The following is a 14,556-nucleotide window of genomic DNA, read 5'->3' as shown; positions in this document are numbered from 1 at the left end:
GCCCACTGAGCTACTCGGGTGACCAACACCCACCTAGCTACCCTGGCGACTAACGCCCACTGAGCTACTCGGGTGACCAACACCCACTTAGCTACTCGGCGACTAACGCCCACTGAGCTACTCGGGTGACCAACACCCACTTAGCTACTCGGCGACTAACGCCCACTGAGCTACTCGGGTGACCAACACCCACTTAGCTACTCGGCGACTAACGCCCGCTGAGCTACTCGGGTGACCAACACCCACTTAGCTACCCTGGCGACTAACGCCCACTGAGCTACTCGGGTGAACAACACCCACTTAGCTACTCGGCGACTAACGCCCACTGAGCTACTCTGGACACTCCCTGCCCGGGGTGTCCGTCTTGACTGTGGGTCCCCAGCCCGACCCACGTGGGCGTCGGACCCCGGGTCCCACAGTCTCGCCTCCGAGCCACACAGGGCCCCGGTCCCTACAAGGACGGCGGGACTAGGGGTCTCGGGGCACTAGGTCTTCAACTCCGTCTTCGGTCTTCAACTGGATAACTCTCCCCGAGTGCTCTCGCGCGTCCCCCTTTATACCCCACCTGCGGACGTCGCTGCGAGCACCCATCCTATTCGACCAATCACTGGGCGCTGGCTACGATCCTGTTTTCCCACATCTCAGCATGCCTCACCACCCACGCCGCGCCGCCCCGTCATCTGTCACTCCCGGCGCGCGCGTCCACACCACGCCCACAACGCGTGCCCAACCCCGCACCCCGCGCCGCCCCGTGATCCATCACTGTCACAGTCGGCGCACGTCAACACCACCACTACATCACCCCCTACCACATAGCTCGCAGCCGACCCGGCTGCTATAAAAATATACAAACCCCCCTGTGTGCCCCGTAACACAACACAACAACAAGAACAACAACTAACGTAACAACACAACACAACGCGAACACTACCATCCGCAACCATCAACCAATGCCACCGCGACAACAGAACAATATATACAATCCGGCGAGTGACAATAGCAATGTGTATGCAGAAAAAAAAATAAATGGAATTTTTTTTTTTTTTTCTCGACTCGTGCAGCGTCCCATTCTTTCCGAGCGTCCCTACAACGGGACATTACCCCGGCAGAGGGGAACACCGGGCGAGCTCGGTGTCGAAAAAAAAATGTCTTCATGAAAATTGTTGTGCCCTAGCCCGAGTCCGCCTTGCCGGTCCGTCGTACGGCACCAGACGCGGTTGAACGTCCGGTGGTGCCGGCAGTTCAGGAAGACATTGGCCAGGCATCGAGGACCCGTGCGTGCCGCGGGGTTCAGGTTCCCGACGGTCAGCAGCCGTCAAGCCCGAGGCACCTGGGGGTGGGTCAGGTGGAGACACGTGAGGATCAGCCTGCGACACCTCCCTCCCCAAGTCGACGGTCACATCACACGCCCGGTCGTTACGGCACAGAACGGGGTCACACGGTGCCGCATAGGGCTTCAGTCGGGAGGGGTGCACGTACCAACGGCGTTTTTCCCATTTAATCTCTCGTTCGCGATTTGCTGAGACCGCGAATTCAACCTCGCCGCCTCCCGCGCTTCAGTCAATTTGGCGATATTAAATTTGATGTGGTCTGCCAATTTGGATTTTGCACGTGGCTGGGAAATCCCCAGTTGGACGTCCATGGCCGGATCGGCCTCCCGCCCATACATAAGAAAAAATGGGGAAAACCCCGTCGCCGCATGAGGGGCCATTCGATAGGCCGCGAGTACCCCCGGCACCTGTAAGTCCCAATCAACCTGATCGTCGCAGACCTGTTGGCACAGCATAGACGTAATCGTCCTGTTCAGACGCTCAACCATCCCGTCAGTCTGCGGGTGGTAGGGGGAAGTACGCACTTTCTTTGTACCCAACAGGTCGCACACCTCGCGCAACAAAACGCTCGAAAAATTCTTTCCTTGATCCGTCAGCAAGCGTTCGGGGGCGCCCTTGTCCAAAACATAACCCTGGACGAAGGCGTCCGCCACCGCTGCAGCCGACTGGTTGGCGAGTGGCCATGCCATGGGCCATCGGGTGAAGTATTCTACGCCAACCAGCAGGAACCTATTTCCCCTCGGTGTAGCAGGAAAGGGCCCCAAGATGTCCAACGCAACCAATTCGTTTGTGCGCGAAACTTGAATGGATTGCAGCGGTGGATTAGCTGCCAATGGTGGCGGTTTTCTTTTGGCGCACCCTACGCATCCCTTAAGAATGTTCGCCACGTCGTTACCCATCCCCGGCCAATAATAGTCTCGCTGGATTAGGGCGAGCGTTTTGTGAAAACCCAGATGCATGAGCCGTTCATGAGCTGCCAGAACGACCCTACCCCGCATAGCAACAGGCACAACGAGCACGTGACACCGGGACATGTTGTCCCACTTCATCAAAAGGCCCTGTCTGCACACCCAGGAACCGACCCGCGCATCCCCTACCTCGGGAGCGCCAACTTTTCGACGTAGCGTAAGTAGGGAGCTGTCGGACATTTGGAGACGGCCCCACTCAATGAGGGGCAACGACAACAGCGAATCCCTCCCCGTGGGAGCGTCGACTCCCAGGGTGTCAGTGGCGGCGAGCGCAACTCCCGGGGTGTCGGCGACCGGGGGTTTGCACCGCGCCGATCCCAACAAACATGTGCAGTCCGTGCACGGTGGCAACCGCGACAAGGCGTCCGCATTTGAGTGTCGCAATCCCTTGCGGTAAATCGTCGTGAATTGGTAGTCCTGAAGGACCTCTAACCATCGGGACAATTGGCCCGATGGCTGTGCCACGCGCATAGCGTATTGTAGAGCCGCATGGTCCGTACGGACCGTAAAATGACGGCCGTAAAGATACGGCCTGAATTGCTGTGTAAAAAACACAATCGCTAACAATTCACGACGAGTCACGCAATAGCGTTGTTCGGCGGGGGAAAGAACTCTACTACCGTAGGCGACCACCCGTTCAACCCCCCCGACCACCTGTGAGAGCACCCCCCCGATACCCGTGTTGCTGGCATCTGTGTCAAGCAAAAACGGTTGTGTGAAATCGGGGTAACACAAGGGGGGAGCCTGCACCAAGGCGTCACGAAGGGAGCAGAACGCAGCCTCCTCTTCCGCCCCCCAGTGAAACCGCACACCCTTAGCTGTCAAAGCGTGCAGGGGCCTGGCTATGGTGGCAAACTGCTTGACAAAACGACGGTAATAGGAGGCGAAACCAATAAAACTGCGAACTTCCGTGACCGAGGTTGGCGTTGGCCATGAGCTGACGCAGTGCGTCTTAGCAGGGTCTGTCGAGATCCCTGAACGACTCACGATATGGCCCAAATACCTGACCGATTCCCGAAGCAGAAAACATTTAGCCGGTTTAAATTTAAGCTTAGCGGAACGCATCCTGAGGAACACCGCTCTCAGTCGCTGAAGGTGCTCCTCAAAAGTCCGACTGAAGACGATGATGTCGTCGAGATAAATCAAACAGGTGTCCCATTGGAGGCCCGACAAAACCAATTCCATGAGTCTCTGGAACGTGGCGGGAGCGGAATGTAAGCCCATGGGCAAACGGTTGAATTCAAATAGGCCACCAGGTGTCCGGAAAGCGGTTTTAGGTTTAGACTCGTTATCGAGTGGCAATTGCCAAAATCCGGAAAGCAGATCGAGTGTGGAAAAAAACTGTGCTCCCGCCAAGGCATCCAGCGACTCATCCATCCTGGGGAGCGGATACGCATCCGCCATCGAGATTTTGTTTAAGCGGCGGAAATCGACACAAAACCGCAAGGACCCGTCCTGTTTTTTAACTAGGACAATAGGAGCACCCCACGGACTAGAAGAGGGTGAAATGATATCGGCCGCCAACATATCATTAACCGCCGATTGCACATGCTCCTTCTCGGCTGGGCTGAGCCGGAAGGGATTCTGTCGAATAGGGGCCGCGTCCCCTGTAGCTATGTGGTGGCGCAAGAGGTCCGTGCAGCCGATATCGTACTTATGTTTGCTGAACACGTCAGCAAACTCGAGTAGCAAACCCCTCAATGCTCCCAATTGCACTTTGGACAAGTTAGCAGAACCGGCACACAACGAGTCCAACCACTCTGTCCCCTCGTCACTTGGAGGATGCGACTCGACAGTGAAATCTGCTTGAGCCACGAGCCGTTCCTCAACGGGTAGCGGCGCGGCGTGAGCCAGCACCGTTCCCTGCGCAATTACGGCCGGCCGCGACCCCGTATTCAGGACCATTACGAACGGCTCACTGTCCCCTCTCACCATGGTTTGAGCAACCGCTAAGTCGAGGCCCCTTCTGGCCCTGTTAGGCGGCCCCAACAGCACCCCCTGTGCCTCCGCACCCACCTCGAGTGGTTTCCTCAACCGAAGGGGTACCAACATTTGCGATCCCGGGGGCACCCGTACAGTCTGAGTTGCCAGCGCCTGCACCGTCGCACAAACCGTGCGTATTTTGGTAGGGCTCGTCAAGAACGCAACCCGCCGACCTGACGGAAGCTCAATGCAGGCCTGATCTATGAGAATTTTGATGGGCATTTTGGACAAAAAGTCCGTACCTAGCAAACAGGGAACGGCCAGCGATGATGATACAAAAATAGGGCCCGCCAATTTGATGTCACCAATGCAAATAGTCGCCCGAATCTGGCCGATGATCCCCAGGGATCCCCCATTCGCCGCATAAAATGGCACGTCCACTGGCAGATGGGGTCTACTTTGGACGGGAAGAATGTTATAAATAAGGTCCGAAATGATAGTGGCCGACGCACCCGTGTCCACAAGCACCCGGACCTCAACCCCGTCAATAAACCCCGTTACCACGGACGACCCAGCCGACGCAGCCACTATCCTGTGGGCCAATTCGGACCATTCGACTGCTTGCGGGCCGTGTACGGACCCCCCTCGCCGAAGTGAACCCCCGGCACCCAGCCGCGAACCCCCCACCGCCAAGCGGCGACCCGAATGTGCCGTGTTAGTGGACCGAGCGTGTGAGGTGCCGCGACTTGCCGGGTTTTGTTGGGATGACTTGTGGGCCTGGTCGTCGTCCCGACGTGGTCCTGTGGCGCGCTGACGCGGGGCCCGGCACCCGGCTGCGACGTGACCCCGAAGGCCGCAGTTGTAGCAGACGACGAGGGACGCCGTAGGTTTCGGTTGCTCCAGCTTGCGGGATGAACGTGTGGGCGAACGACCTCCCGTTCTCCACTCCCCCGGACGCGATGCAGCGAAGGCCTGCTCCTGATCCGCAGCTGGCTGAGGTTCGGCGATCGTGGCGGCCAGTGCCGCGTTCCCCGCCAATTTGCAGACGACCCCCGGCTTGCGTTTGAGGACCTCGTACGCGTGAATGCTCGTGGCGATCGCCAGGGAGCAGATATCTATTTCGTCCGCCACATTGATGGGGACCCCCAACTCGTGGGCCAACGCCAGCAGCTGCTCCGTCACCATGGCGTCCTTCCCCTCCTTGTCCATGCGGGGAAAAGCTGCGTCCGCCAAGGCGAGCAGCGCCGTGCGATAGGCGAGCGTCGTTTCTCCAGCCACCTTTCGCCGATCGTAGAACTGGTGGCGACAGGTGGAGGGCGGTCCGAACACCTTCGCCATCAGGTGTAGTGCGGCCTGGAGCGTAGAGCGGGACGACCTTGCAGCAGATGTGAAGGCTGCAAGCGCGTCGTCGTCGAGCATCGCTGGCAACGCACGCAGGGCAGTGGTGTCGGACCACCCCGACATTTCCTGATGAGCGAGGAACCTTCGTTGGAAGGCTCCCCAGTCGCCCCCATCCGCCTTGAACGCCGACAGCGCGGGCAATCTTTGCTGGAGGACCCGATCGTCGTCGACGTCGGAGAGATTTTCCCGCGCTCCGCTGTAGTTGTGTAAAATGTCGGCTCGGTCGTCAGGCGCAAAATGGAGAGCTCCGGCCCGCGCTGATGACGTGGGCTGCGCTGAGCGGAGGTCTCCGGCCACGTGGTGTCCGTGCTTCCCGCCAATCGATGGCGGCCCCTCAAAAACGGCGGCAACTTCCAGACTTTTGGCGCGAAGCGCCTTTTGGCGGGATCCCTCCAACCTCGCTTTCTCCACCAACCCCGCAGCCGTTTTTTCGCTCGCCGGAACGGAGATGTCCGCCAAGACAGCGGCGGCGGCGAGTAGCAACTCCGCCAACCTGGAGTGTGCATCTTGGAGGCTGGTGTCGGAGGCGAGCGGAGCGTCGGCCATCACCGCGAAGTGCTGCATCGGCGGCAACTCCTCGTCCTCTCCTCCCGAGGTTGGTGTCCCCGGTACGCCGTCGTCTTCCCGACCTCGCTCGTGGGTACGGGTAGTCTTCCTCGTGTCCATTCTTCTTGAAGACAGGTTTACTTCTGACGCCAGTTGTAATGTAGTAACTCGGCGGGAGACGACTTCACGGGTAACACACTCTTTATTTTACCAAACTCGTTCACAGGTGACTAACACCCACTTAGTATCTCGGGTGACAAACACCCACTTAGCTACCCTGGCGACTAACGCCCACTGAGCTACTCGGGTGACCAACACCCACCTAGCTACCCTGGCGACTAACGCCCACTGAGCTACTCGGGTGACCAACACCCACTTAGCTACTCGGCGACTAACGCCCACTGAGCTACTCGGGTGACCAACACCCACTTAGCTACTCGGCGACTAACGCCCACTGAGCTACTCGGGTGACCAACACCCACTTAGCTACTCGGCGACTAACGCCCACTGAGCTACTCTGGACACTCCCTGCCCGGGGTGTCCGTCTTGACTGTGGGTCCCCAGCCCGACCCACGTGGGCGTCGGACCCCGGGTCCCACAGTCTCGCCTCCGAGCCACACAGGGCCCCGGTCCCTACAAGGACGGCGGGACTAGGGGTCTCGGGGCACTAGGTCTTCAACTCCGTCTTCGGTCTTCAACTGGATAACTCTCCCCGAGTGCTCTCGCGCGTCCCCCTTTATACCCCACCTGCGGACGTCGCTGCGAGCACCCATCCTATTCGACCAATCACTGGGCGCTGGCTACGATCCTGTTTTCCCACATCTCAGCATGCCTCACCACCCACGCCGCGCCGCCCCGTCATCTGTCACTCCCGGCGCGCGCGTCCACACCACGCCCACAACGCGTGCCCAACCCCGCACCCCGCGCCGCCCCGTGATCCATCACTGTCACAGTCGGCGCACGTCAACACCACCACTACAGCTGCGTTGGAGTCTCATCGGGGAATGGCCGGTGTAACAAAGATGGGCACACGTTTCGGGCAGGACGCTGGCCCGCGCCCACGGACAGATATACCTGCCCCCTGTTCAGTCGAGCCGGGGTGACGGACCGGCTGCGGGAACCCGCTCAAGAAGATTGACTTTTTCGTAAAACTTTGGGTGACATGGACGTTGGGGGTCTTGTCCGGGGGGGGGGGGGGGGGTTCGTGTACATTTTATTGGGATATTGTGTTTTGCCGCGTGACGCGTTGTTTTTAGCCGGGACGGCTAACTCTTTAAACGGGGGGGGGGGGGGGCGGAGGGGGGGGGGGGGGGGCGGGGGGGGGGGCTGATGTAGGACTTGAGATAACACGCGTCACGCGTTTTGTTGTGATACGAACATGCAGTGAACAGTGGGGGCAACCGGGGACACGGACAGTGGGTCGCACAATACAGTTGTTGTTGCGCCAATTAAGGGGATGAGGTAATTAAGGGACGCTGCAGGTGTTAGGGGTAACTGAGGACGCTGGCGGGTGATTGGTCGAGAGGGTGAGTGGTTGATGACTGGCGCCTGGGTGTCTACGATAACAGCATCACGTGAGGCTGGGGGCCTGGGAGCAAGTAGCGAGGAGGGGGATGACATAATTAATTGGGGCTAATTGGTTCAGGGATAAAGGCAGAGAGCGTATGGAGATACGGGAGTCATTGTTAGTGTTGGAGTCGCAGTTGGAGTTAGCGTTGGAGTTGGTGCCTGTGTAATGTAGTAACTTGGCGGGAGACGACCTTACGGGTAGCACACTCTTTATTAACACCAACTTATATTACACGGGTGGCTAACTGCAGCCTTAACCCACGGGGTTCCCCTGGCTACCCCCAAAGGGCTCTTACCTTCTCGGAACCCACCCGGCTGGGGTGTCCACCTCGACTCTGGGTCCCACAGTCTCGCCCCACATGGACGTCAGACCACGGGTCCCACAGTCTCGCCTCCGAGCCACACAGGGTCCCGGCCCTTACAAGGACAGCGGGACTAGGGGTCTCAGGGCCCTACCTCTTCAACTCCGTCTTTGATCTTCCACTGGTTATCAACTCCCCGAGTGCTCCCGCGCGTCCCCCTTTATAGTCCTTCATGCGGACGTCGCTGAGAGCACCCACCCCAGTTGACCAATCACTGCGCGCTGCCCACGATCCTATTTCCCACCTTGTGTCCGCGCGCACAACCACGCACCCCGCGCCGCCCCGTGATCTATCACTGTCGGCGCGCGTCAACACCACCACTACACCTGGAACAAGAGTGTATATTACAGGGTAGCAGTGGACAAGAGTGTAGCAGTGGACAAGAGTGTATAGTATAGGGTAGCGGTGGACAAGAGTGTATAGTATAAAGTAGCAGTGGATAAGAGTGTATAGTATAAGGTAGCAGTGGACAAGGAGAATACAGTATATGGTAGCAGTGGATATAGAGAGTACGGACAGAGTAGCAAGGACTGAGCGAGTACAGCGTAGCGAAGAAGCAGAGTAACGGACCTTGGTGGAGAGAGAGAGCGAGCGAAGCAGCGGAGCGAGCAAACGGAGGGACATTGAGTGGGGTCGATGGAGAGTTGTGCATTGAAGAGCATGGAAGAACATTGCGTGATGCTGTCGGAGATGTGAACTATATGCGAAATAAAAGGAACGAGAAAGACAAAGAAGTTGTCGCGTCCGTAAGAGTCCTACACAGGTAACAAGCTGAGATTAGGAGCACTCCCTTTAAGAGTGTGCTACTAATCTCAGCTCGTTACCTGTATAAAATACACCTGGGAGCCAGAAATGTTTCTGATTGAGAGGGGGTCAAATACTTATTTCCCTCATTAAAATGCAAATCTATTTATAACATTTTTTTACATGCGTTTTTCTGGATTTTTGTTGTTGTTATTCTGTCTCTCACTGTTCAAATAAACCTACCATTAAAATTATAGACTGATCATTTCTTTGTCAGTGGGCAAACGTACAAAATCAGCAGGGGATCAAATACGTTTTTCCCTCACTGTATATAGGCACAGATACAATATCAACCGAGAAGATGGGTACAAACTGAGCAATCATTGTCAGGCCGTTATTAATCAGTTTAAGTCATAGCTGGCTGTGATGTTTCCATCTTACCTTCCGATGTTAGTAGTTATTTTCGACTCTCTGGTTTTATATTAACAGGTTAAATGTCTTTACATTAACAGGTTAAATGTCTCACTAACACAGCCACCGTTGCTCGTTTTCCTCGACATGTCGGTGGCTCTGCGATCTTACATTGACATGCAAATTTCTCACTTTAACATCACTAGCCCCGCCCACTTTGCTTATGAACATTGGGCTACACCCATTTCAAACCTTTAATACATCCTGCCTCAGCAGCTTTCCCGCTATTATTTCTCCTGATGACGATTGCTTGTTTTGTGATCGAAACGTCGTAGTTTTTTGTTGTTATTTTTTCTTTTTTTCTTTGAACCTATGACTTTACCGAAAGACCCAAGAATATTCTCTCCCCCTGTTCTGCATGGGTTTCCTCCAGGTTTTCCGGGTTCCTCCTAACGTTAAACAACAAAAATGCACACAATCTAACTACTGGTATTAGCCAAAACATCCCAATCTATTAAACATTTATATACCTAAAAATAATACTCAACTAGGATTACACACACAGCAACATCGCCCCTCTGCTGCGCAATCTTGGCAGGATCATCAGGACAAAGAGTCTTGGGACTTGGTGAGACTTTGCTGGGAACACAATGACAAGCATTGGTGTTGTCCGATTCAAATCCTCCAGTGAGTTGATCCATGCACAACGGAGGATTCGCGCTCATTCACTCGTAAACAACATGCTTTACTTTGCAGCTGAGCTTACTGTCTTCCCACTCTCCCAACGGATCTTGAGTCAAACCCGCTCTCTATCGAGTTGTACGTTTGGGCCGGACGCTTTCCCACTCCCAGAATCCTCGGATGAGAAGCCGGGCAAAGCAGCGGCGCAGCTGCGTCGGCGCTGCGCAGATTTCGTTTTGAATGTTACGAGAGGCTAATAAGCTCCGACTATAATTGGAATGTGTTGCTGGATGGACTTGAGAGCTTTCCGTTCACATCTGCGCTTTAATTTAAACGCCCCAATCCCTTCTTGTGACATCCTTTGCAAGCAGTTTGCGAGCACGTCAGATTGATTAATGACTTGAGAAATGTCGCAATAAAGAAATTATTTGTTCTAATTGAATAGCAGATGCTGCCCACGGCCACGTCCGCTGTTATATATCGTCGGCTTTTAATATTATACGCGTGTTTGTCATTTTATAATAAGTTCATAAAAAATAAAAATTTGATTAAAACAGAAAATTGTTTTCAAAGTACGGTACTCTGCTAATGCGCGCACGTGCAGAGTGAACACGTGCAGTAAACGCGTGCAGAGTAAATGCGTGCAGAGAAAACACGTGCAGAGTGAACGCGTACAGAGTGAAGACGTGCGGAGTGAACACCTGCAGAGTGAACACGTGCAGAGGTGAACACGTGCAGATGGAATGCGTGCAGAGTGAACGCGTGCAGAGTGAACGCGTGCAGAGTGAACGCGTGCAGAGTGAACGCGTGCAGAGTGAACGCGTGCAGAGGGAATGTGTGCAGGGTGAACACGTGCTCACGGCGTATGCTGAGCTGTGCGCAACCAAAACATGCACCAGAAAGATTTGCCCAATTGCCAAAACATTTATAAATGAACACCGAGTGCGTTGCTGGAGCTCGGTTTATGAGACCCATGGGGGAGAACGGACGATTCTCGCTCAGAGCACCCTTCTCGCTCGCTTGTCTTTGTTTAACGTCGCGTTGAACTTCTTTTGCACCGTGCGTTGTCAACCGCGCTAATCGGAGGTGTGCGAGGAGAAGGACAACAAACTAACACACACAAAGCAGTTCTAAAAAAATTAGTTTGCCAATTGAGATCATTGAAAAGTGCATAGCTCCCAGTGGATTCCTAATATCGGAAGGAAGAGCGTTTCAGACGGCCCCACAAACGCATTTGAAAGCGCCGCGCGATGCGGTGACCGTCTTTGTTTGATGGTTATCCAAAAGCCGCCACTGCTACGGGGATGACCGGTGTTTGCGTGATGGTCCATGCTCCTTGACGAGCATAAGCCATCACCGCTTCTGATGAGACCCAGGAAGGTTAAAGCCGCTTTGGGGTGTTTACCGCTCATAAGCGAATGCTGCCAGTGGAATGCAGCGCATCCAAAGCTGCTCGGCACTGTGCGGGCAAGACATTGATTGGGGGGGGGGTCCAGTGATCGATGGATTGACAGCTATTTTCATATCAGCGATGGACAAATCAATGGTCTATTTGTCAGCATCCCGCACGCACGCTGACGCAGGTGCAACCGGCATGTGGAGACGAGAGGTAGAATTTCACGAGGAGTGCCGTGGATGTCGCGGTGCGTGAGCCACACGGAGGGCGGGCGATGAGTGGGTGGCACTCGGGCTGCCACCTCTCCGGGTTTAACCCGGGCCGTCCTGACATTGGCATCGGTGTGTCTGTCAGATGGCAGGAATTTTTTTGTACAGAGATCTTGTACCGGTGCTGTGCTGAAGTTTATTGCAGGAAACTTAGTCGCGTCACGAGCGTGGGGGTGCCTTGGCCCTCCCCTAGTGGCCAAAGATATGAGTTGGGGCGCCCATTTACGTTCCACCTTTAATTTAAATTTCATTAGAGCAGTAACGTAATATTGCAAAGAGGCACTACGACGGAGCTGCAGTGGCTGCATTTTGCGACGACGAAGCGCCCCGACGGCGTTAAATGTTCGAGACCGTGAGCTTAATGATGATGTGATTGGACGAGATGAGCCTCGATATATAGATAGCCTGGGTGCGACCGTGCTAGACACATCAATTATTGGGGGCCCCGACCTGACCGATTGCCGCACCCCCTGAGCTGATAATGTAGCTACGACACCACCGAGGAGACTGCGCGGTGTTGATAGAACCTCAGCTGACTGATCGATACGTCTTGGTTTAGTCTGCGGTGGTGGGACGGGCGGCGGGCCCCTCGGTGGCACTGAGAGGCAGTGACCAATGCCGGATGGTGGGAGTCTGTAAACGCATTTTGTAGTAGGTCATGCGTTGCCTGGGATCTGGTAGAAGGAAGGCAGAGAGGGCGCGGTGTGGTGGCCCGCTGGGGAGGGCCGCATTTTTCTCGGCTCTTTGGGTCGGTGGTCTAAAACGAGAACATTGCCGCGTGTTCACTTCTCTTGAGCCTGTTGCTCTGTATGAGGCCGAGCAGCAGCAGTGGTACATGCGGACGCTGCACACCTGCGTGCGTTGATGAATCTACGCGGTGGCACCCAGGTGCGTCTGAAGGCGACGGCCTCTTTCATGCTCCCTTGACGGTTTTCCCCTGCCCCCTGAGAAACTCCCAGAGAGGGGGGCAAGGGTTGGTGTTGCTATTTATTGGGGGGGGGGGGGGCGGGTTGGAGTTGGGGAGACAGCACACGACCTCCGAGGCTACGCCACAGAATCGCTCGGCGCGCAGCTCCTACGACTACGACGACTCCGACCACCACGACGACAGCGCCGTGATGGGCACTTTGCTCGCAAGTGCGGTAATGCAAGTTGAGAGTGTGACCCACTTTTCCGCTCACATTTACATCGCGGGCGTTCTGCGGGTTTTAGCGCGAGTCTGCAGTTCATGGACGACTCGCCGCACCCCGTGGCGGCTTTTCAACGAACTCGACGCGGAATGAGAGCCGCCGCGATCAACTTCGGCGCGCGCGTTCCCGGTGGGGACGGGGCTGTGACAGGGGGTTGTGACAGGGGGCTGAAACAGGGGTCTGTGACAGGGGTCTGGAATAGGGGGCTGTGCGGGCCACCAGCGGAACAGCGGGCGCCTCGTAGTCGCGTTTGAGAGAGGGAGAGAAAAAAACGCGCGCGGTTGTTGAAGACGGCGCTTTCACTGCCGTGACCATTGCACCGCCACCACCTCCTTCACCACCGCCACCATTACCGCCACTGCCAACGCCCCCACCACCACCACCGCCACCATTACTGCCAACGCCACCACCGCACCACTACCACCACCACTGCTAACGCTACCGCCACCACCGCCACCCGGGGCGGTTGGACGCTGTGAAAAGCGGGATAGAAGCGGGTGGCGACGTAACTCGCTGACCCGGCCACACTGGGCAGTCAGTGAAGAAGAGCTTCACAGCCCATCGGATTCCTAATGCAGTCTAAATAAAGATTCTGATCCTCATCTGAGCCCCAATTTGTCGCTGCTCCATGGCGGCCTGGGGCTAAACATTGCGGGAAGGCGTCCAACGAGACGCCGCCTCGCCGGGGCGTCCGGCACGCGAGGCGTCGCTGTGCGTAACGCGCCGCTCGCCGCTACGTTGCCGAGGTTCCAGGGTCGGCGGGTGCCATTGAAGTGAACGTTCTAATTGCCAATTATGGGTTGCGTTGCCCGGCCGTTTGCAGCGCAACGTGCAGCGATGCTTGGGCGCGTGGCCGTTTCACTCGGTGAAGACGCCTGAGCCTCGGTCATTTACAACCAATACCATCATCATGAGCCACGATCAATCCACTGCTGGATGAAGGCCTCTGGAAGCTGCCCGCTACCTCTCACGATGTTGGGATGAATCAATCCATCCAGCCCCAGCACATGAAGTGATGTCATCACTCCGTCTCCCCGGGGTGGACGTATCCCCCCTCGGACGCGTTCCATTCCGTGGCCGCCACTCCATCATAACTCTTGACCATCGTCCTGCCCAAGCCCACGAATTCTTTCCCAACAGGTAGAATGAAGGCATTCGCCTGCGCGTGTTCCCCGACCCACGTTGTTGCGGGAAACGAGGTTGTTCCAAAGCTTTGGTGCTGCTGTGCGGCTAATGGGGAATGTTAAAGAAAAAGAGAAAATATAAAAAAACAAACGAAGCTGTATCATGGGAACTTTTTTGCCAGTATCAAAGTATGACACGTAAGAATAGGCCTTTTGGCGTTCTCTGGTCTGATACTGAAGGCTGTCTCTGGTGTAGGCCAATAAGTTTCAAAGACAACGCATATATGATCAGAGCATTTGTGTTTGCATGTTCACCACAAGTACACGTGTGTGGCTAATGCCGACTTGATTCCTTGCAACAGGTACCTATTTGGGTAAAATCTATTGTTATTTTTAATACTTTTATACTGGCAAAAAAGGTATCCCATGATATAGCTGCTCACTCCGAGCTATTAACGCTCTGATAGGTGCATTGTCTTTGTGCTGTTCGCCTATTGGCGTTCTCTGGTCTGACACTGGTTGAGACTAGGCCCAAAAGAAGGCTGTCTCTGGTGTCGGTCAATCAGTTTCAAAGACAATGCCATATATTATCAGAGCATGTTTGTGTGCATGTTCCCCACAGATACGTGTGGTTAATGCAG

Source organism: Lampetra planeri, chromosome 49 (assembly GCF_965212315.1).
Source record: "Lampetra planeri chromosome 49, kcLamPlan1.2.h2, whole genome shotgun sequence".
Taxonomy (NCBI): Eukaryota; Metazoa; Chordata; class Hyperoartia; order Petromyzontiformes; family Petromyzontidae; genus Lampetra; species Lampetra planeri.
The sequence above is the reverse complement of the archived record's forward strand: the minus strand, read 5'-3'. Positions refer to the sequence as shown.